General features: G+C 33.0%; 1 protein-coding gene and 1 non-coding gene across 2 annotated transcripts in view; one reads left to right on the top strand and one right to left on the bottom strand.

Annotated features, from left to right (window-relative positions):
* LOC143638576 (uncharacterized) overlaps positions 1–21,850 on the bottom strand; it is a 452,770-nt gene that overhangs the window by 382,166 nt on the left and 48,754 nt on the right. The window lies entirely within an intron of this gene.
* On the top strand, positions 12,440–12,541 carry LOC143639595 (small nucleolar RNA U13). Its single transcript, XR_013154739.1, has one exon. It is a non-coding gene; the product is annotated as a small nucleolar RNA U13 (small nucleolar RNA).

The following is a 21,850-nucleotide window of genomic DNA, read 5'->3' as shown; positions in this document are numbered from 1 at the left end:
ATTTGAGAGGAAATATTTGACCCTTGACTTTGAGGATCTGCATTATTTTTCTTAGGATAATGTTCTCCAGTCCCAACCATATACCAGCAAATGACATAATTTCATTATTTTTTATGACTGAGTAAAACTCCATTATGCATATATGTCACATATTCTTTTTATTGGTTTTATTTTTTAAATACATGACAGCAGAATTCATCACAATTCTTATTACACATATAGAACAATTTTTCATACCTCTGTTTGTATATAAAGTATGTTCACACCAATTCATGTCTTCATATGTGTACTTTGGATAATGATGTCTATCACATTCTACCATCTTTGCTAATCCCCTCCCCCTCCCTTTCCCTTCCATCCCTCTTCTCTATCTAGAATTCATCTATTCCTGCCCATGCTTCCCCCCTCCCTATCCAACTATGAGTCAGCCTCTTTATATCAGAGAAAACATTTGGTATGTGTTTTTTGGGGATTGGCTAAATTCACTTAGCATTATCTTCTCCATTGCCATCCATTTACCTGAAAATGCCATGATTTTATTCTCTTTTATTGCTGAGTAAATTCCATTGTGTATATATGCCATATTTTTTTATTCATTCATCCACCAAAGGACATCTAGGTTGGCTCCACAGTTTAGCTATTGTGAATTGTGTTGCTATAAACATTGATGTGGTTGTGCCACATATTCTTTATCCACTCTTTTGTTGATAGGCACCTGGGCTGGTTCTATAATTTGGCTATAGTGAGTGGTGCTGCTGTAAACTTTGATGGAATCATAGCCTGATAATATGCGATTTTAAAATCTTTTATATAAATATGAAAGAGTGGGATAACTGGATCACATGTTGGTTTCATTTGTGCATTCTGATGAATTTCCACATTGTTTTCCAGAGTGGCTGTTCTAATTTGCATTCCTATCAACAATGTATGAGTGTACCTTTTTCCACACATTCATGGCAGCATACGTTATTATTTGTGTTTGTTATAATTGCCATTCTGACTTGAATGAGATGAAATCTTAGTGTAGTTTTGATAACTAGAAATGTTGAATTTTTTATCATATATTTGTTGGCCATTTGTATGTTTTCTTTTGAGAAGTGTCTGGGTTTTTTTTTTCTTATTTGTTAACTGGATTATTTATTTTTGAGAGTTAAGTTTTCTAATTTTTTTTACATGACTGGATAAAAATTCCCTACCTGAGGAGCAGGTGGCAAAGATCTCCCATTATCTAGGCATTCTCTTCACACACTTTTTCCTTTGATGTGCAGAAGATTTGTAATTTAATGCCAATCTGCCTCCTGATACTTGCATCTATTTCTTGTGAATTAGAAGTCTTTCTATGAAAGTTGGTGCCCATGAAAATATGTTGAAGTGTTGGGCCTTCATTTTCTTCTAGCAGTTGTGAAGTTTCTGGTTTAATTATTAAGGTGTTTGATTCACTTTGAGTTGGTTTTCATGGAGGGATAGAGATAGGGGTCAAGTTTTATTCTTCTACATATGGGAATCCAATTTTCCCAGAACCATATCTTCAATATATTTTTGGTACCTTTGTCAAGTATCAAGTGACTGTATCTATGTGGATTTGTTTCTGTGTCTTCTAGTCTTTCATTCTTCATCTCTGTTTTGATACCAACATCGTATTGATTTTTTTATTATGGCTCTGTATTTGAATTTGAGGTCCTATACTTTGATGCCTCCAGCATTGCTCTTCTTGTTCAAGATTGCTTTGGTTATTCTTGGTTTCCTATTAATTTTTAGTGGGGGGGTATCAGGGTTTGAATTTAGGGTCACTCGACCACTGAGCCATATCCCCAGCATTATTTTGTATTTTGTTTAGAGACAGGGTCTCACTGAGTTGCCTAGCACCTCATCGTTGCTGAAGCTGGCTTTGAACTCGAGATCTTCCTGTCTCAGCCTCCCATGCTTCTGGGATTACAGGCATGCACCACTGCGCCCAGTTCTTGTGCTTTCAAATGGATTTTAAAGCTGTTTTTTTCTGTTTCTGTGAAGAATGTCATTGGTATTTTGATTGGGAATTCACTGGATCTGTATAACACTTTTGGTAGTATGGCCATTTTGTTAGCATTTATTCTACATATCCAAGAACATGAGAGGTATTTCCATCTTCTAAGGTCTGTTTAATGTCTCTCTTCAGTTTTCTATACTTTTCATTGTAGACCACTTTCACCTCTTTGACTAGCTTTATTCCCAAGTATTTACTTTTTGAAGTTAGTATGAATAGGATATGTTTCTTAATTACTTTTTCAGCAGATTCACTTTTGGAGTATATGAAGGTGGTTGATTTATGTATGTTGTACTTGTATACTGCTACCTTGCAAAATTTGTTTATGAGATCCAGAAATATTCTGATGGAGGCTTTCTGTGTCTTCTAAATACAGGATCATGTCATCAGCAAACAGATAATTTGACTTCTTTTCCTATTGTTATCTGCTCAATTTTCTTCTCTTGCTTTATTGCTCTGAGTAAGAGTTTTAACGACTATTATGAAGTGTGTTGAATAGGAGTGGTGAGAGTGGACATCCCTTCATTTTTCCTGTTTTTAGAAGAAATGGTTTAAGTGTTTCTCCATTCAGTATAATAATGGACTTGGATTTATTATATATAGTCTTTATAATGTTGACAAAAGTTCTCTTTATCTTTAGTTTCTCTAAATTTTTTGAACATAAATGGGTGCTGAACTTTGTCAAATGATTTTTCCCTGCATATATTGAGATAAATCTTATGAGTCTTGTTCTTTGATTGGTGAATTACATTTATCCATTTACATATGTTGAACCAACCTTGCATCCCTAGGATAAAACCCACTTGATCATGGTACAATATTTTCTTAATGTGTATTTGAATGAGGTTTGTCAATATTTTATTACAGAATTTGAATGGATGTTCATCAGGAACATTGATCTGAAGTTTTCTTTCTATAATGAGTTCTTATCTGGTTTTGGTATCAGGATGATACTGGCTTCATAGAATTAATTTGGAAGTCTTTCATTCTTTTCTATTTCTTGAAATAATTTGAGTAGGATTGACGTTAGTTCTTCTTTAAAGTCTATTAACTCAGCTGAGAATTCATCTTGTCCTGGGCTTTCTTTGTTGGATGATTTTTAATAGCTGCTTCCATTTAATCACTTAATATTGCTCTGTTTACATTTTCTGTATCCTTGTGGTTCAAATTGAGTAGGTCATATCTCTAAGAATATTTCAATGTCTTTATGATTTAATCCTCTGAATTTGAGAAGTGTCTGTGGTGATCTGTCTTTTATCTCTAATGATGTGGATGTGAGTCTTTGGCTTTCTTTTGGTTAGTTTGCTTAAGGGATTATCAATCTTGTTTATCTTTTTGAAGAACCAACACTTCATTTCATTGACCCTCTGAATTTTTTAAATTCTCAGACCTATTAATATGGGCTCTGAGCTCAATTATTTCATTTCATGCACTGATTTGGGTATTCATCATTTTTTTTTTTTATTTTTCTAGGACCTTGACATGTAGCAATAGATTTTTTATTGGGGATTTTTCTATTTATTTTAATGTAGAAACTCATTGCTACTGCCTTCATATTATCCCAGCAATTTTTATATGTTGTATCCTTATTCTTATTTATTTCTAAGATTATTTTTAATTTCTCCCCTGATTATTCTGTCATCCTTTCTTCATTTAAAAATGTTTTATAACAATTTCTTATTTGTTTTCATCACTGATTTCTAATTACATTCCATTATGACCTGATAGGATTCAGGAAAGTATCTTTATTATTTTTTATATTTGTCTACATTTATTTTGTGCCATAAAGTATTATCTATTTTAGAGAAAAGTTCCATATGTGCTAAAACATAGTGAATTCAGTTGTTGATGGATGAAGCATATTATAGACATCAATTAGGTTCATTTGAATAATAGTACTTTTTTCCTTTTGAAGAGACTTTAGCTTAGTTTATGTTTGAGTGCCCTTGATAATGGTGAGATAAGTGTGTCAAAATCACCCAGTATTATTGAATTTTGGCTTATTTTTGTTGTTGTTGAGCAGAGTTTGTAGGTGTCTTGTTGTTAAAAGCATACATATTTAAAATCATTATATCTACTTGGATATACCCATAGTATAAAATGACCTTGTCTCTCCTCCTTAATTTTGTCTTAAGGTCTATGTTGCCACATCTGAGAATAGTTACTCCTGCTTGATTTCAGTTTCCATTTTCATGGCATGTATTTTCCCATCCTTTCATCTTTAAACTGAGAATGTCTTTGACTATAAGGTGAGTCTCATAAAAAGCATATTGTGAGGTCATGTTTTTATATCAATTTTCTAGTCTATGTCTTTTTATTGACTAGCTTAAGTCTTTAATATTAAACCATATTATAGAAGAATAAAGTTTATTTCCTGCAATTTTGATTTATTTCTAATACTATATCCTTTCATTGACTATTGTAATACAATTCATTCTTATGCTGCTTTTTATTTTCAGTTTCATTTCTTCTGCATGAGACATTTCATTATGTTTTGTAGTTTAGACTTAGTGTTTATAAATTATTTTCATTTCTTCTTATCATAGAATGTTTCTTATTTCATCTTTAATTCTGAGGCATAGTTTTGCTGAATACAGTAATCTTGGTTGGTGGATTGAGAAATCAGTTGAAAACAAAATTGTCTTAATTCTAAAAGTGACCTTGTATTTCTTCTGTTGTGACTTTCAAATATACAATTATTCTGTGCACTAGGTATTTCCATTATAATGTGTCATGGGGAGGATTTTTTTGATCTTCACTATTTGGGGTTCTTTATGAATCTCATATTTGGATTTCCATCTCAATCCTAAGATTTGGAATTTTTTAAGTTATTATTTCATTGAAAAGATTATGCATTCCTTTATTTTTCTTAAATTTAGTCTCTTTATATTATCCCATATATCTTTAATACTCTGGTCATGATCTCTTGTTATTGGTTTTTTTTTTTAATTACTGACTTTCTCTTCAAGATTACATACTTTGTCTTCAAGTCCTGAGTATCTGCCTTCAAAGTGATCTCATTTATTGGTGATGATTTCTATTTAGTTTTTAATTATTGGGTCTTCAATTTCTAGGATTTCCATTTCGTTCTTTTTCAGAATTTCTACCTCTGTTTTGAATTGATATTTCACTTCCTATATTGTAAGTTCATTTCTTACATCTTCTTTTAGTCTGTTGAACATTTTATTTTTGTTGAACATTTTAAATATGAAATTTCTAAATACTTTCTATGACTTTGTCTCCATTTTGGTATTGATGTACTCAGTTATTAAAGTGTTGTGGGCTGTTTGGGGTTGTTTATTCCCATGCATTGTCATATTGCTTGTGTGTGTACCCATCTGTTGGAATGATCATTGCTTCTTCTTTTATGCAAAGGGCTATTTAATGAGCTTTTTCCTCTTAGGTATCCCAGGCTGAGTTATTATTCATATATTGATGCTTTCACTTAGTCTGTGTCCTTTATTGTTCCCAGTGTCAACACCTATTTGAGAGAAGACACTAAACCTTATTTACCACAATCACTTCTGAGCAAAGTCACACACTAATCAACCATAGCACAAACAAAAACTTGTTGATGCTGCTTTCCACATTTCCTCTAAACTTGTATTATGTTCACTAGAGGCATTTTTCTCCTCTTTGTGATTGTCTTACTATTCATACATCCAGATTTCTTGACAAGATATACCCAGGAGAATGAAGTCCATTCATAGGACAGCAAGTCAAGACTGAACAGTCATTGGTGTGGTATGGTTCTGGGCAGAATCTACTTTAATACACCATTGTCACTGCTTTTTGTACCTATTGCCCTTCAGAGATTCTTGCTCCATCACTTACCCTACTATTGCAAAGGTCTCTTGGGTCCCAGAGAGCCTGAATTCATTACCTTAAAGTAGGTTTTATGCCAAACATTTTAACTTCAGAAAATTTTCCATGAAAATATGTTATGAACTGAATTTTGTCCCCTAAATCTCATAAATTGAAGAATAACCCCTGGTTTGGTTGTATTTAGAGATAGGGCCTTTAAGAAAATAATTAAGGCTTGATGGGACCAGCCATATTGGTGAGGCTACAATGTAATACCACAAACTTCATTATAAAAGGAGTTAAGGATGTCAAAAATGTGCAATCGAATAGAGGAAAGGTCAAGCAAGGAGACAGTGAGAAGGTGGCCATATACAAGCTAGGGAACAAGCCCTCAGCTAAAATCAATCCCACTGACACTTTGATCTTTAGACTCCAAAACTTTGAGAAAATAAATACCTGTAGTATGTCACTAAATATGGTATTCTGCTATAACTGCTGACAAATACTAGTTATTGAACTTGGTATTGAGAAGCAAGGTTCTACTATAACAAACATCATAAAATATGACAGTGGCATTGGTATTGAGTAATGGGTAGGGGTTGGAAGAGTTTTGAGTTGCATGTTGTAAAAAACTCGTATTGCTTTGAAGAACCTCTTGATAGAAAAATAGGTGCTAAGTATACTCCTAGTGAGTTCTCACATAGAAATCAAGAAAATGTTATTGAAAACGAGATGAAAAGTGATCCTTGTTATAAAGTGGCAAAGGACTTGGCTGAATTTTGTTACTGGTATTTTATGGAGGTGAACTTGTGACTGACAAACTTAGATATTCAGCAGAGAAAATTTCTAATCAATGCATTGAAGATGAAACATATTTTTCCTTACTTTGTATGATAAAATACAAAAGGAGAGAAACAGAAGAATTTCTAAACAAAAAGAAACCAGATCTTGAGAAGATTTGGAAAATTATCAGCCTAACTATGTGGAGAAAATGAGAAAGAATATTCTGAGAAGAACACAAAGGGAGTGGCCAATCACCCGTAAATATATTACTCGGGGATTTTTAGAGCATTTTTAGTAAAAGTTGTGAGAAGAGATGGGACTGTATTAGCAAAGCACTGACTATTTGTTCTAAAGTATACAGAGATGAGATGAGATAGGGAAGGATTTCCGACTTCTATGATTCTAAAGGATGGAATAATTGATCTGCCCAGCTATGAATAAAATGTATTCTTAGTGCAAAGAAATGAACAACCAAATTCAGATATCTGTATGTCTTCAGTACCACCACAAACTCAGAGCGTGAAGACCTGGCGAGAAATATCACTCTTCTTTGAATTTAGGAGTATGGGCTACCTCATCAGTTTCAACAATCTGGCATCCTGCACCTAGGGCCATAGGGGCAAAGCCACTTCCCATGCTCAAAGGGACAGGGTTACTTCCCATGGTTAAGGGGGCAGGACTACTGCCATATTGGCCAAAAAATGGTGAAGCCACAACCTTAGTGGGTCTAGAAAGATGGGCCACAGGTCCAATGAACACAGAAGAGCATTAAGACAAAGGAGGGCTTCTCAAGGATTCATTTCTAATGGAATATACCTTCCTAAGATTTGGATATGCTTGGGACTCATCACTTCTCTTTTCTTTCTTATTTTCTTTTGGAATAGGAATATCTATTTTGTGTTTGCCCCTGTTCACTAATGCATTCTGAATGTGCATACTTGTGTGGTTTCACAGCCTTACAGCTTGAGAGGAAACTTCCCTTAGGATGAATCACAATTTGAGCCCCACTAATACCTGATGGAAGATATATAGATGAGACTTTGAAGATAGAGTTGATGCTAGAATGGATGAAGGATTCAGGGGCTGTTGGGATGGGGTGAATATATGTTGCATGTGAGGATGACAGCAATTGTAGAGGGCAGAGAGCAGAATGTTATTAACTAAATTGTGTCTCCCTAAAATTCAGAAATTGAAGCATAACCTCCAATGTCACTATATTCAGATATAAAATATTCAAGAAGGTAATTAAGCTTCAAATAAGGCATAAAGTTGAGGCCATAATCCATTTGACTGGTGTCCTTTGAGACAGAGACAGTAGTAGTACAAGTACAAAGAGAGAAAAGGACGTGAAAGGATGTTGAGAACCACTGCCGAAGGGGCTCCAGCAAACTTTCAGACTGCCAGCTGATGACTGGCTCACAGCGGCCCCAGCAACACCTAGCTGATTGGCTCCTCTGTGGAGATGCTCATTGCGCTGTTTCCCTGCCCTTTCAGACTACCAGCTGATGATTGGCTCACAGCGGCCCCAGCAACATCTAGCAACATCTAGCTGATTGGCTCCTCTGCGGTGATGCTCATTGGGCTGTTTCCCTGCCCTTTCAGACCACGGAGCTGCTCATTGGGGGACTTTTTTGGCTCCGCCCATGCGACCCAGCCAATCGGCCTCAAGAGCAGGAGGATTGTGGGAGGAAGAGGCTGGGTTGGGGTGTGTGGCTTATGGGAAGCCGGTGGTGGCAATTGGGCTCTGAGGGTTTTTTCCTGAGGAGCTGTTTTGTTTGGCGTGTGTGGTTCTAAAAATAAAGTTAGTTTCTTTTGACAAGTGGCTCCTGAATTGTGCCCAGCCAGACTGCGGCAAAAGGGTATGGTAAGAAGGTAGTCATATGAAGGCAGAAGAAAACCTACATTCCAAATAATCCTGACGGTATCTTGACGTTGTATTTTCAGACTCCAGAGTTTTGATAAAATAAGTTTTTAGCTTAAGTCACCCAATCTGTATTCTATAATGACATCCTGAGCAGACTACCACACTATCTCTTGTTCAAAGTAAGATTCAAGAAAAGTGACTTTTTCTGTACATTGATTACAGGAACTCATTGATTACAGGAACTCTAAATTTTTACTTTTATAAATATTAACTGTCTCAAATATAAATATACCTGGTGATTTTTTTTAGATTGGGGAGGGCTTTTTAGCAACTTTCACAAATGATATTTAAAATAAAATATTAAAATTTACAATTAGAATTTACTTTAAATATACTTTTATACATTGTAATAAGTGTAAGAACAATGATTAAGTGGCCAACTTTCTAAAATTCTATCACAATGATACTTTCATTATAGAGTATAACATTATTTCAAAGAGATGGAAGTTTAAATTAGTGCTTGAGGTAGATCAAAATGTCTGATGGTTCTACTATTTAATAGAGTTAATTATGATTATTATATATAAGATTTTCCAAAAATGAATTATCTTAATGCTAAGGGAAATGCTTATTAACTATGGAATCATGAGAAAAAAGTATACAGCAGCTTGATATTTCAAATTTATTCCAATCCAGATGATGCACTCTCTTACTGAAATAAATCACTGGCAAAAGTCATGAGCACATAGATTTAAAAAACTGACTTCAGTAAGATCTAATCATAATTACTATACATTACTTATTCACATATGTATCCCCACTCTTGGATAATTCCTGAATGTTTCAAATTCAATCTAAAATGTTTCTTTTTAAATACCAGCTTTATTGAGATATAGTTCATACTCTGCAAATCTCTCCTTTTTTCTAAAGATTGATGTGATTTTTATAACTTTAGTTTATGTATTTATTTTTATGTGGTGCTGAGGATTGAACCCAATGCCTCGTACATGCTAGGTAAGCACCCTTTCGCTGAGCCACAGCCTCAGTCCCCAAATCTCTCCTTTTAAAGTGTATAAATTGGTGGGTTTTAGTGTATTCACAGATATGTGCAGCTAACACTATTGTCAATTTTAGAATACTTTTTGTTCCTTAAGGAAGAAACACTGCATTAGCTTTTACACCCTATTTTCCCATCATTTCCAGACCTAAGAAAACACTGATGTCTTTTCTGTCTTATCAGAATTGCCTCTTGTGGATATTCACGTGATTGGAATCATGGAATTCATAGTCTTTTTGTCTGATCTGTTTCCCTTTTCATATTTTTTCAGGGTTTGTCCATGTTATAATATGTATCAATGCTTTAATTCATTTTTATGACTGAAAATATTTTATTATATATCCATATTTTGTTTACTCATTTTGACTATTATCAATACTAAAGTTCCTTTTGAGGCCAGACATTTCAGAATTATGTATCATCATAAGCATTACTTCCTCTCTCCTAGAACTACCCCCATGGTACACTGTACAAAAATATTCAATGTAATAAACAAAAAGAGTAAAATTAATTTCAAAAGTTAATAATTTTGAACCATGTAGGTTAACTTTTATGGAAGCTGATTTAATTAAATACTTGGGTAGTAATCAATACTTAATTAAATTAGAAACCAGTACATTAAATCCAAGTAATCTAATTATGTAAGTGAACACAACAATATTATCACATTTAAAATTCCACACTTCCAATTGTTTTACCACTGCCCAATTCATCCCATTCAGAAACCACATCCGAATTCATCATTTCCAGCTTGACTACACATGGTAGTTAATATCCATTATTTCTTTTAAAGTACCAATAGATTATCATGTGATGATCTCATATTCAATACAATCATACTGCAGGTCTATTGCAAAATCTCAGTGTTCAAAGAAAGCTTGTTTCCAAATATAAAACAGCTCGTAATCTTATTTGCTTTTAAAAAGGTAAAATTCAAATGCTTTTCAAATCTGTAAATTCTTATAGCTGGGTGATATATCTCAGTCTACATACAAGAACAAAAACACAATGAAAAGTTGCAGGAAACTTACTTGACACTATACTGGTCAAGAACATACTAAGAAAACAACAACAAAAAGAAGTAATAAACACTTGTAATCTTTAGCTTTTTTGTTACTCTCTATTGCTTTCATAAGTAAATTGTGCTATTTTTAATTGACCAAATAAGAACTGCATATATTTATGAGATACAATGTGACATATATGCATATATCAAAACATCACATTCTGAAATGAGTGAATCTATCTATTACTTCACATACTTTCAGATACAGATTTCAAAATAGTTCTTTTAGGGCTAGGGTTATGGCTTAGTGGTAGAGCACATGCTAGAGCACATGCTAGCACAGCACTGGGTTCGATTCTCAGCACCACATATAAATAAGTAAATAAAATAAAGGTCTATTAACAACTAATAAAAAAGATTAAAATAAAATAAATAGTTTTTGAAAGGAATTCAATGAACTTGAAGAACACAGAGAAATATTTCAATATTCTAATATAAACCTGACAAAGAGATGCAAACAATTTTTTTAAAAATCAGATAGGAAACCTTAAGCTTAAATGTACACTCAGTAAAATTAAAACTGCAATAAAAGGTATCAATAGCAGGATAAAACATACAGAGGAAAGAATTAGTGAGCTCAAAGACAGGTGCAGTGGAGAAAAAAGAAATGAAAAAAAATGAAGAATGTTTATGGAAATTGTGAGATAATATTAAAAGAAAACATTTTGGGGTTATTTGGACTCAAAAAGGACTTGTGAATATTCGAGGGGTAGAAAGTTTATTCATAGAAATTATAATAGAAAACACCCAAATCCCAAAGAAAATCCAAATATCTTGAAAGAAAAGTCAAAGGTCAACAGATTTGACTCAACTAAGTCTATCCAAAGACATATTATTATCAAACACAAAGAAGAAAAAGATAAAGAGAAGGTTTTCACAGAAGCAAAAGGAAACAAATAACACAGAAGGGAGCTTGCATTTGTCAGAGAACAGATTTTTTTTTAGAAGTAACTTTACAGATCAGCTAAGAGTGGCATGAGATATTCAGATTACTTAAGGAAAAATAATGCCAACTGAGAATACCATGCCAAGAAAAGGTAACATTTAGAGATGAAAGATAGAAAAAGACATTCCTTGAGAAACAAACCTGAGAGGATGTATCGCCACCAGACCTATCCTTTAAGAAATGCTAAAAGGAGTTGTTCAAACTTAGATAAAGAAAGGTTAATGAGTAAGAAAAAAAAGTAACCTACTGGTAAGAGCAATTATACAAATTCAAAATGCTCTACTACTGTAATCATGATGTATAAAATATATATTTAGTATAAAGATTAAAATGACAAAATAATTAAAATTGTAACTATACATATTTTAATAGATATTAAAAAGTATGTATAAAATTTAAAATGTGAGAACACCATGGAGTGGAAGCGTAGATTTCTTATTAGGACATTTTCTCTTGGTCTTTATGTTTATTTGGTTTCATTCTCCTCTTTATCATTATGTTAAGTTGTTGGCATTCTGAAATAGCTTGTTTTAAATAAAACATGTTTTTCTGTCTCTTTGTAATCAAAAATAAGAAATCTATAACAAAACTCAAAATTAATGAGCAAGCTATCAAAAATCACTATAGAATAAGTCACTTAATTGCAGGAGAAGACAGAAAAGAAGAAAGTAAAGAAAGAGCAACAAAACTAGAAAAAACAAGTTACAAAATGACTGTCATGAGATCTTATCTACAGATAATTTACCTTGAATGTAAACACACTAATTTTCACAATTAAAAACAGTGATTGAGTGCATTAAAATATAAGATATAACTATATATTGCTAAGAAGGAATGCACCTCACCTCTAGTGACATACCTAGACTGAAAGCAAAGTGGTACAAAAGAAATTACAGATCCTTCGGTTCATAAGCGTGATGATTGGGTGTTCACGCTCTTGTGTGAGATGTGCCTCCCTCTAAACCTTGTTACGACATCGGCACATTACCCATCTGACGTTAAAAAAAAAAAAAAAGAAATTACAGAAAAATGGAGCCCAATAAAAAGCAGAATTCACCATAATTATATCAGATAAAATAGACTGTAAATCCAAAATCACAAGAAGAAAGAAGGAAATTACGTTATGATAAGGGGTCAATTCATCAAGAGGAAGTAATAAATTCTAACAATAAATAATAATCTAATAATAATAATAATAAATTCTAAATACATATATATGTGCCTATCATTGCCATAGATAGATATAGTTATAGATATACAACAAATATAAATAGACCTAATGGGAGAAATGGAATCCAATACTAATAATATGTGGGGACTTCATCATCCCACTTTCAGTAATGGACAGATCATCCACACAGAAAATAAACAAATAAATAGCAGAGCTAAATTTCACCCTAGACCATAGGGACCTTTACATAACATTCAATACAAACTTTGTAGAATGCACACATTTCATCAGTCAATGAACAATTTTACAGGAAAATCATACAACAGGCCACAAAATAAGCTTTCACACATTTTAAAAATTGAAATCACATCAAGTATATTTTCTGACCACAATGCAACAAAACTAGAAATAAAAATCAAGAAAAAAAATTTGGAAACCACACAAATATATAGAAATTAAACAACTTACCTTTGAACAACCAAGATTTCAAGGAAGAAATCAAGAAGAAAATTTAAAAATATACCGAAACAGATAAAATTGGAGACAAAAATACCAAAATCTATGAGATATATGAAAAGCAATACTAATATGTAAGCTTATAACAATCAATGCCTAAAACAAAACAAAAAAAAAACAGAAATAAATCAAACAAGCAACTGATCACTGCATTTCTAGGAACTAGAAATATGAAAACAAAGCCAAAAAATAGTAAAAGAAAAGAACATAAATAAATGAAATAGAGACCAAAAAGAAATTAATACCCAGGATTAATTAAAAAAAAAAAAAAAAGAACTGGTTCTTCTTTTTTTTTTTTTTTTTTTTTTGGTACTGGGGATTGGATTCAGGGGCACTCAACCACTGAGCCACATCCCTAGCCCTATTTTGTGTTTTATTTAGAGACACAGTTCTCACTGAGTTGCTAAGCACCTCCCCATTGTTGAGGCTGGCTTTGAACTTGCAGTCCTCCTGTCTCAGCTTCCTAAGCCACTGAGATTACAGGCGTGAGCCACCACGCCAGCAAGAACTGGTTCTTTATAAAGATAAATAGACAAATCCTTAGCTAATCTAGGTAAGAAAAATGAAAAATTCAAATAAATTCCCATATGCCTTAAAATCATGAAAAAAAGACAATATGGATACTCTAATAACAAATAACAAGCTTGAGTCAATAATAAAAATTATGAAAATCCAGGACCAGAATAATTGACTGCCGAATTCTATAGCTGTTTAAAGAACAAATAACAATTACCCTAAGTAATTCCAACAATAGTTATAAGAAGGGATTCTTCCAAATAACATTCTCAGTCCAACATCTCCCTGATACTAAAATCAGATTAGGACACAAACAAAAAGAAAATAGGCCAATATGTTTGATAAACATGGATGCCAAAACCCCCAACAAAATACTAGCAACATCAATCAAAAAGCATATTATAACTCTTTTCACCATTATTAGGTAAGATTCCTATCAGGAATTTGAGGATGGATCACTAACACAAACTAATAACTGTGATACTACACATCAACATAATGAAGGAGAAAAACGTGTGGTCATCTCAATTGATTCAGAAAAGACATTTAATAAAACTCAAAATCCCCTCATGATGAAAACACCAAGGAAATGAAACACATAAGGAATGTAACTCAACATAATAAAATCCATTTATAATAAGCCAACAGCTACCAATATACTGAAAGGAAAAATACTGAAAGCTTTCAAAGCTCTGGAACAAGACAAGGATGCTCACATTCACCACTTTTAATTCCATATATTTGTAATCAAGAAAGATAAAGAAATAAAGGACATTCAAATTGGAAAAGGAGTCAAATTTTCACTGATTGCTGATTATGTGATCTTTATCTAGAAAACCTCAAAACCTTCACCAAAAAAGAAAAAGGAAACCCTATTAGAACTAATAAATGAATTCAGCAAAACTGTAGGGTACAAAATTAACACAAAATTATTAACATTGCTATGAATTAATAGTGATCTATCTGAAATAGAATTCTAGAATGCAATCCCACTCACAAATGGCAACAAAAGTATAAATACCTAAGATTAAATTTAACCAAATAGGTAAAATATATCTATAGTGAAAACTTTAAAATTCATTAAAGAAATTAATGAGGGGCTGGGGATGTGGCTCAAGCGGTAGTGCTCGCCTGGCATGCGTGCGGCCTGGGTTCCATCCTCAGCACCACATACAAACAAATGTTGTGTCCGCCGAAAACTAACAAATAAATATTAAAATCTCTCTCTCTCTCTCTCTAAAAAAAAGAAAGAAATTAATGAGGACACAAGTATGTGGAAAGACATTCATGATCAGAGATGGGAGGTACTGAAAGTGGTAAAATGTCCATACTACCCAAACTGATCTACATATTCACCATCATGGACCTCCACAAGAATGGAGATCTAATTTGAATAAGATATAATCTATGTTTATATAATGGATTCTACTATCATGTACAAATAATAAAAACCTCTATAAATAATAAAAACCTATATAAAGGGAAAATAGGAAAACACCTTGTATTTTGAATTCAAAAAAGAAAGTTAATAGTATGCTTCTTCACCATGCCATTCTGGTGTAGCTATTGCTCTAATAGTTACACCACACATTTTTCTCCTTCATTCTATTGATGTGTATTATCACAGTTACTAATTTGTGTTTAGTAAGCCATGCTCAAATTCCTGAAAATACTAAGAAAGTAGAAATGTCAGTCAATTACTAGAATTAGGATTTTCCTAAGTCCCTAAACCCTTACCTTCAAGTATAATCAGCATACATGTAATTTGACAATATCTGAGTGATTTCAAACATAAGAAAATAGAAACATACTCAATAAACATTTCAATTTAAAAGAATCACAATGACATTCTTCACAGAAATAGAAAAACTAATTCTAAAATTTATAGAGAACAAAACACACAAAATAATAAACTAAGTAACCAAAGCCATCTTGAGTAAAAAGGATGAAACAGGAGGTATTACACTACCCAACTTCAAAATACACTACAAAGCTGTAGTGGACAAATAGCATGGTGTTTTCATAAAAACAGGAATATAGACAAATGGAACAGAATAGAAAGCCTAGAAATAAACACATGCATCAACAGCCAACAAATTTTCAACACAGGTGCTAAGAATACACACTAGAAATATAATAGTCTTTTCAATAAATACTGCTAGGAAAATTGAGTAGCCACATGCAGAAAATGCTATTAGACAACTTCTGCTCACCATTTACAAAAATTAATCCAAAATGAATTTATAACTTAATATGAGAGCTAAAATTATGAAACTAGTCTGATTTAAACATTATTAAATGTATGTATGTATTAAAACATTGCATGGTATATTAACATGTACAATTTTATGTTTTTATATATCAGTTAAAACATAAGTAAAATTTTAATGCAAAAATCTTCTCACTGTGGGACATCATAAAAATTGTATAGTATGTATAAGAAGGTAATATTATGCAGGGTGAAACTACAGTTTCTCAATTGTTGTATATTTTACAATGAAGTTGAATCCCTGTAGTCTGTCATGTTCATTGTATATACATTGTGGTATGTTTTGCTTAGATGATCAACAGCTGTTCTTGTCTGCTGTAGTTGGGCATTAAGCTAGATTCAAGAAGGCACAAAACCACTTAACAAAAGATAAGTAAATTATATGAAAATAGTATAATGTTTCATAAGATAATAGAAAAATCACTCAAAATTTACTCCATTTCAATTTACTTTTCTCTCTAGTATTCTCATCCTCTGGAATATTCTGCTTTATTGGATATACTATCCCAGCTAATATGGTTTGGATATGAGGTGGTCCTCAAAATAGAATGTGTTAATGCAGGAATATTCAGAAGTGCAGAAGTGAAATGTTTATATTAGCTGTAACCTAAACGGTCTTAGTTTGAGTTGATTGAGTGGGAATTATAAGTAAATGGATGCAGCTGAAGAGGTGGGTCACCAGGGGTGTGAGCTAGAAGATGTAAGGGCTTATCTTCTCTGTGGCCCTGTCCCCTTCCTCTCTCTGCTTCCTGGCTGAGAAGTATAGAGCAACTTCCCTTCACCATACCTTTCCACCATGATGTTCAACATCATCTTGGGCCCAGAGCAACAGACTTGGACAACCATAGGCTAAATCTCTGAAACCATGAGCCAAAATAAATTTTCATCATCTAAGTTTTTCTTGTCTAGTATTTCATTCATGGTGATGAAAAGTTGATGAGCACTCCAACCACCAAGAGAATTTTATGAATTTTAGGACACCATTGGAGGGTGTCCTAAAATTGGATCATATCTTTTCAGGGAAACAGGTTAAATTAAAAGTGTTAGCAAATAAACTTGCACTATTCTGGCCATTAATGTACTGTGATAGGATTATAAGGACCCCCTTATGCAATCATATCTCCTTGAGTATGGACTGGACCTAATAGCTTACTGCTAAACAGTGAATATGGAAAAAGTCATGGGGTGTCCCTTCCAATATGAAGGGGATCATGGTAAGAGTTTGTCTTGACTCTCAGAGGACACTATGGACTTGGGCACTACTAAAACTGACTAAACTCAAAGAGAGGAAATACATGATGTTATGGTGTGGAAAGTGATAAGAAAACGGAAAGCAAATTAAAATGATGGAAAAAATCTTACTAGCAGTACATAAATAAACTCCAAATTAATAAAACTGGAGATGACTTACAATGTTCAGAATTAAATCAACAGAACAAATATCCAGTGCTTTTATAAGTTGAACAAATATGGTAAATACTAGAATTTAAGTTACATAAAATTTTTTATTAAGAATATCTGAAGCACTTGCTTAAAATATAATGACTCACAGAAATAAATTTTAATTCATTTTAAATTTAAATGACATTTTTCTCTTTATTCTTCTTCTTTGGAGATCTATGGGGATTTGGGGCTAAATTTTTGCTTGTTGTTAGATTTCAGGGTATAACACAGTAGTCATTTTAAGATACAATGTTTCTGTTGAATATATATTTAGTTATTTATTGAAGGCTAGGCTTTGGTAAATGGCTATTTAGCAGTTATTGACAAATGCAAGTTCTGCATAACCTAAAATCAACATCCTTGCCTCATCTTTGATAAGTCACCCAAGACTGGCTCTTGCAGCTATCCTACTGTTATCTAAAGATGCCTCAAGTTGCTCTTATTGTTTTCTAAATTTGTTGCTTCCCTTTTGCTTAAATTGATTAGTACACTAAATTTTCATCTATCACTTAAGGAAATGCTATATTAGCAGGTGGGATTATTAGGATGCACTGAATTAAGTAAAAAGCAATTCTAGAGACTGAAATGTGGTGATATTTCCCTCCAAAAAACCTATGGCTGCCCTCCTGCCATTTTTCTTAATACATTAAGCTACACACACTTCATTATGATGAAAACCTTCCAAGATTGTTCTTTTTATCTATAAAGCTCTTTTGGAATATAGAAAAATGTGAAGTCAAAAATAATGTTTTTGAGAATTCTGTAACTTTGCCCCAACTACAAAACAAAAAATTGCTAGGGTAACGTGATCTAAGTAGGCATATTTGAATCCTGAATTCCAAATGAATCACTGACTAGATCTTGTATAACTAAGGGAAAATATAAGTATTCAAGACATCTGAATAGTCAAAAGGGACATATTGCCTAAGGCAAATGTGAATATATGACTAGGAGTTAGACCTCAGAATGACTGCTGTTCCTCCACTTTCTAATACATGTATGATGTACTTCATTCTTGTTGCATTTATCTAAGTCCATCAGGTCTCTGTCATTACTTAAGGTAATTGGCAATGTTATAATATCATTGAAAATGCTGAAATATTTAGTTCATTTAAAAGAAGGGACAAATGAATAGAACAAAGACATACTTTGTAAAGACGAGCCCCTAAAATCTATTTTTTTTGCTTACTATTTAGAAGGAAATTCTTATATTATTTGATGTCATTAAAGATTTAAGAAGAATTTAAACAGAATCAAATCTGATTTAGATGTACTACCCATATAAATGCTTATTTGAATGGCATACCAGAATCAAATAAATCTCATTACACTTTGGACCTGAATCATTTTCTCTAGCTAAAATTTAACCACAAAATGGCAAAATCATGGCTACAGGTTGCACATCCCTTATCTTATTTGGGACACAAGTGTTCTAGATTTGATATTTTTTGGATTTGGGAATATTTGCATATACATTATGAGATATCCTGGAGAGAGGACACAAACACAAAATTCATTTATATTTCACATACATCTTATACACATTGATTAAAATTCATTTCCTATGGTACTTTTAGAGTACCTGTGTTTTGACTGTGACCTATCGCATAAGGCCATGTGTGCAACTTTCCATTTGTGTTGTATTTAAGTGCTCAAATTTTTTCAGGTTTTTGAAGCGTTATGGATTCCAGATTTTTTGATTAAGAATGCTCAATTTGGATTTGAAATGAATCATAGCATCATTGGATATAGGTAAAGAATTAATCATAAATCTAAACATAATGAAACAGATATTAATACTAAAAGTTTTAATTGATTAATGAAAACAGGGGGAATATCTTAGCCTTTTCTGTCTAAGACCTACCTTGCTACAAATTGTCTAGACCAAACAGCTCTAAAGTGTTGAGCTTTTATGGTTTGAGCTTTATTTTTTCATAGCAGAAGTATAATCAAAGGAGCTAGGCACAATGGCTCATTGCCTGTAATCCCAGTGACTTGGGAGGCAGAGGCCGAAGGATTGTTAAATTCAAGGTTAGCCTCAGTAATTTAGCAAGGCCCTAAGCAACTGAGCCAGATAGTGACTCAAAATACAAATTTTAAAAAGTTGGGTGGACTGGGGATATAGCTCAGTGGTAAGTGCCCCTTTGTTTAATATCTAGTACCCCAAAAAAGGCAAAGAACCCAACATTCAAAAATACCCTCCTTGATACTATATAACTGAAAATTAAAATACTACAAAAGAATGAAAAGAACCCAAAGAAATCCACAAAACTATTTTCCCTAGTGTGAATATATTTACTTTTCCAAAAGGAGTTAACTTCCTGAAAGATGTCTTTCTCCCTATTCTTCCTGAAGTACAAGTAAAAATCTGGGTATTGTAAACAAAACAAACTTAAGAAGATTCTGAAAATTGGAAAGAGGAAGGTAAACTTTCTAAGGGCTTAGATACCTGAGGAACTACATAGTAGTGAATTCCCTGCATTTTTTTTTTTTTTGGACTTTAGACAATAACTACTCTACTCCAGCCAAACACACTGAGAGAAATCTTGTGCATTCCCCACCCCTGCCAGCCAGGGCCCAGTGGGAAGTTCACGTCAGGCTAAAACAAGTTGTTTTACAAGCTATAACAAGTTGTTTTAGAGTCCCTTACTCTCTACCCCCACCAGGAATGTAATAGGGAAAGCATAATAGAGAGTCATGAATTTGATTTTCATGAACCAATATAATGGGACTATATGAGGTACTGGATTTCCCAGCCAGCAGTAATAAGATTCATTCACATTAGAGGGCATGAATAAGGGAATGCCCTCTCAGGCATGATGTTCAGTAAGGAAACTAGATTTTTACTTTCATCAGAAAGTAGTGAGTTGATGCAACCCACTGCTTCTGAGTGGAGTCAAATAAAATGAACTAAAGCAGAAAATGAAAATAATATCCAGAATTTCATAATGTAATGTGACATTGTCAAGGTTTCATTCAAAACTCATTAATCATTCAAAGAACCAGAAACATAAATGAACTGTCATCACTGAGATAAAATATATTAGAATTATCTGACAATGATTTTAGAATAGGTATGACTTAAAATGCCTCACCAAATTATTAAGAATACAGGGCTGGGGATGTGGCTCAAGCGGTAGCACGCTCGCCTGGCATGCGTGCGGCCCGGGTTCGATCCTCAGCACCACATACAAGGATGTTGTGTCCGCCGAAAACTAAAAAATAAATCTTAAAAAATTCTCTCTCTCTCTCTCTCTCTCCCCTCTCTCTCCTCTCTCTTTAAAAAAAAAAAAAAAAAGAATACACTTGAAGCTGGATATGGTAGTGCATTCCTGTAATTCCAGTGACTTGGGAGGCTGATATAGGAGGATTGCAAGTTCAAAGTCAGACTAAATAATTTAGGGAGGTCCTAAGTAATTTAGAGAACCCTTTTCTTAAAAAATGGAATATACTTGGAAAAAGAAACACAAAATATACTTGGAAAAAGAAACATAAAAGCAAAGATATAAATGAAATAAATAACAACCAAATATGTTTTAAAATTGAAAAAAATATAATAAATAGGAAACTCAGCAACAGGATGTAAAGGACAGAGAAAATAATTAGTAAGCTTAAATGTAAAACAAAAAAAAATTACCCAGTTGGGACAACAGGAATTAAATCAGACCAGAAAAAAAAATGAACAAAGCCTAAGCCATTGGAGAACTAAAAGAACAGCTTTAGTGTTCATATCACTGGAATCCTAGAAGGAGAAGAGAAAGAAAAGGCTGAAAAAGTAATAGCTGAAATAAAGGCTGAGAACATCTGAAAATGCATAAATACTCAGATTCAAGAAGCCAAGTGAATCCAAAATAGGATAAACACAAAGAAGTCCATAAGAGACATCACAGTCAATCTTCTGATAACTCCAAAGGAAAAAAATCTTAAAAGCATTGAGAGAGAAATAAGGCTTTACCAATTCAAACAAAAACAGATTTCTCAAAGAAACAGCAGGTCAGAAAGTAGTGGCACAATTGTTTTAGGCGAAACAAAACAAAACAAAACAAAACAAAACAAAACAAAAAACAACTGTCAACCCCAAATCCTGTGACTAATGAAAGCATCTTTCAAGTTGAGGGGAAATTTAGAGTTTCTTAGATGAGGAAAAACCAAGAAAATTTGTGACAAGCAGATCTTCTTTACTTGAAATTTAAAAAGAAGTTTTCCAACTTCAAAGGGAACATAAGAAGGAACCTTGAGAGACCAGGATAGAAGGACAAATGTGTATGCAAAAATGTGGGTAAATTTAATATGCTTTCCTTCCCCTCTTCCATTTTCAAAATTATATTTGATATTTGATGGAAAATTATATGATGCAATTCTAAACATTACAAAGGCAAAGTCAATTAAATT

This window comes from Callospermophilus lateralis, chromosome X (genome assembly GCF_048772815.1).
Source record: "Callospermophilus lateralis isolate mCalLat2 chromosome X, mCalLat2.hap1, whole genome shotgun sequence".
Taxonomy (NCBI): Eukaryota; Metazoa; Chordata; class Mammalia; order Rodentia; family Sciuridae; genus Callospermophilus; species Callospermophilus lateralis.
This window is presented reverse-complemented; position numbering and strand designations above follow the sequence as displayed.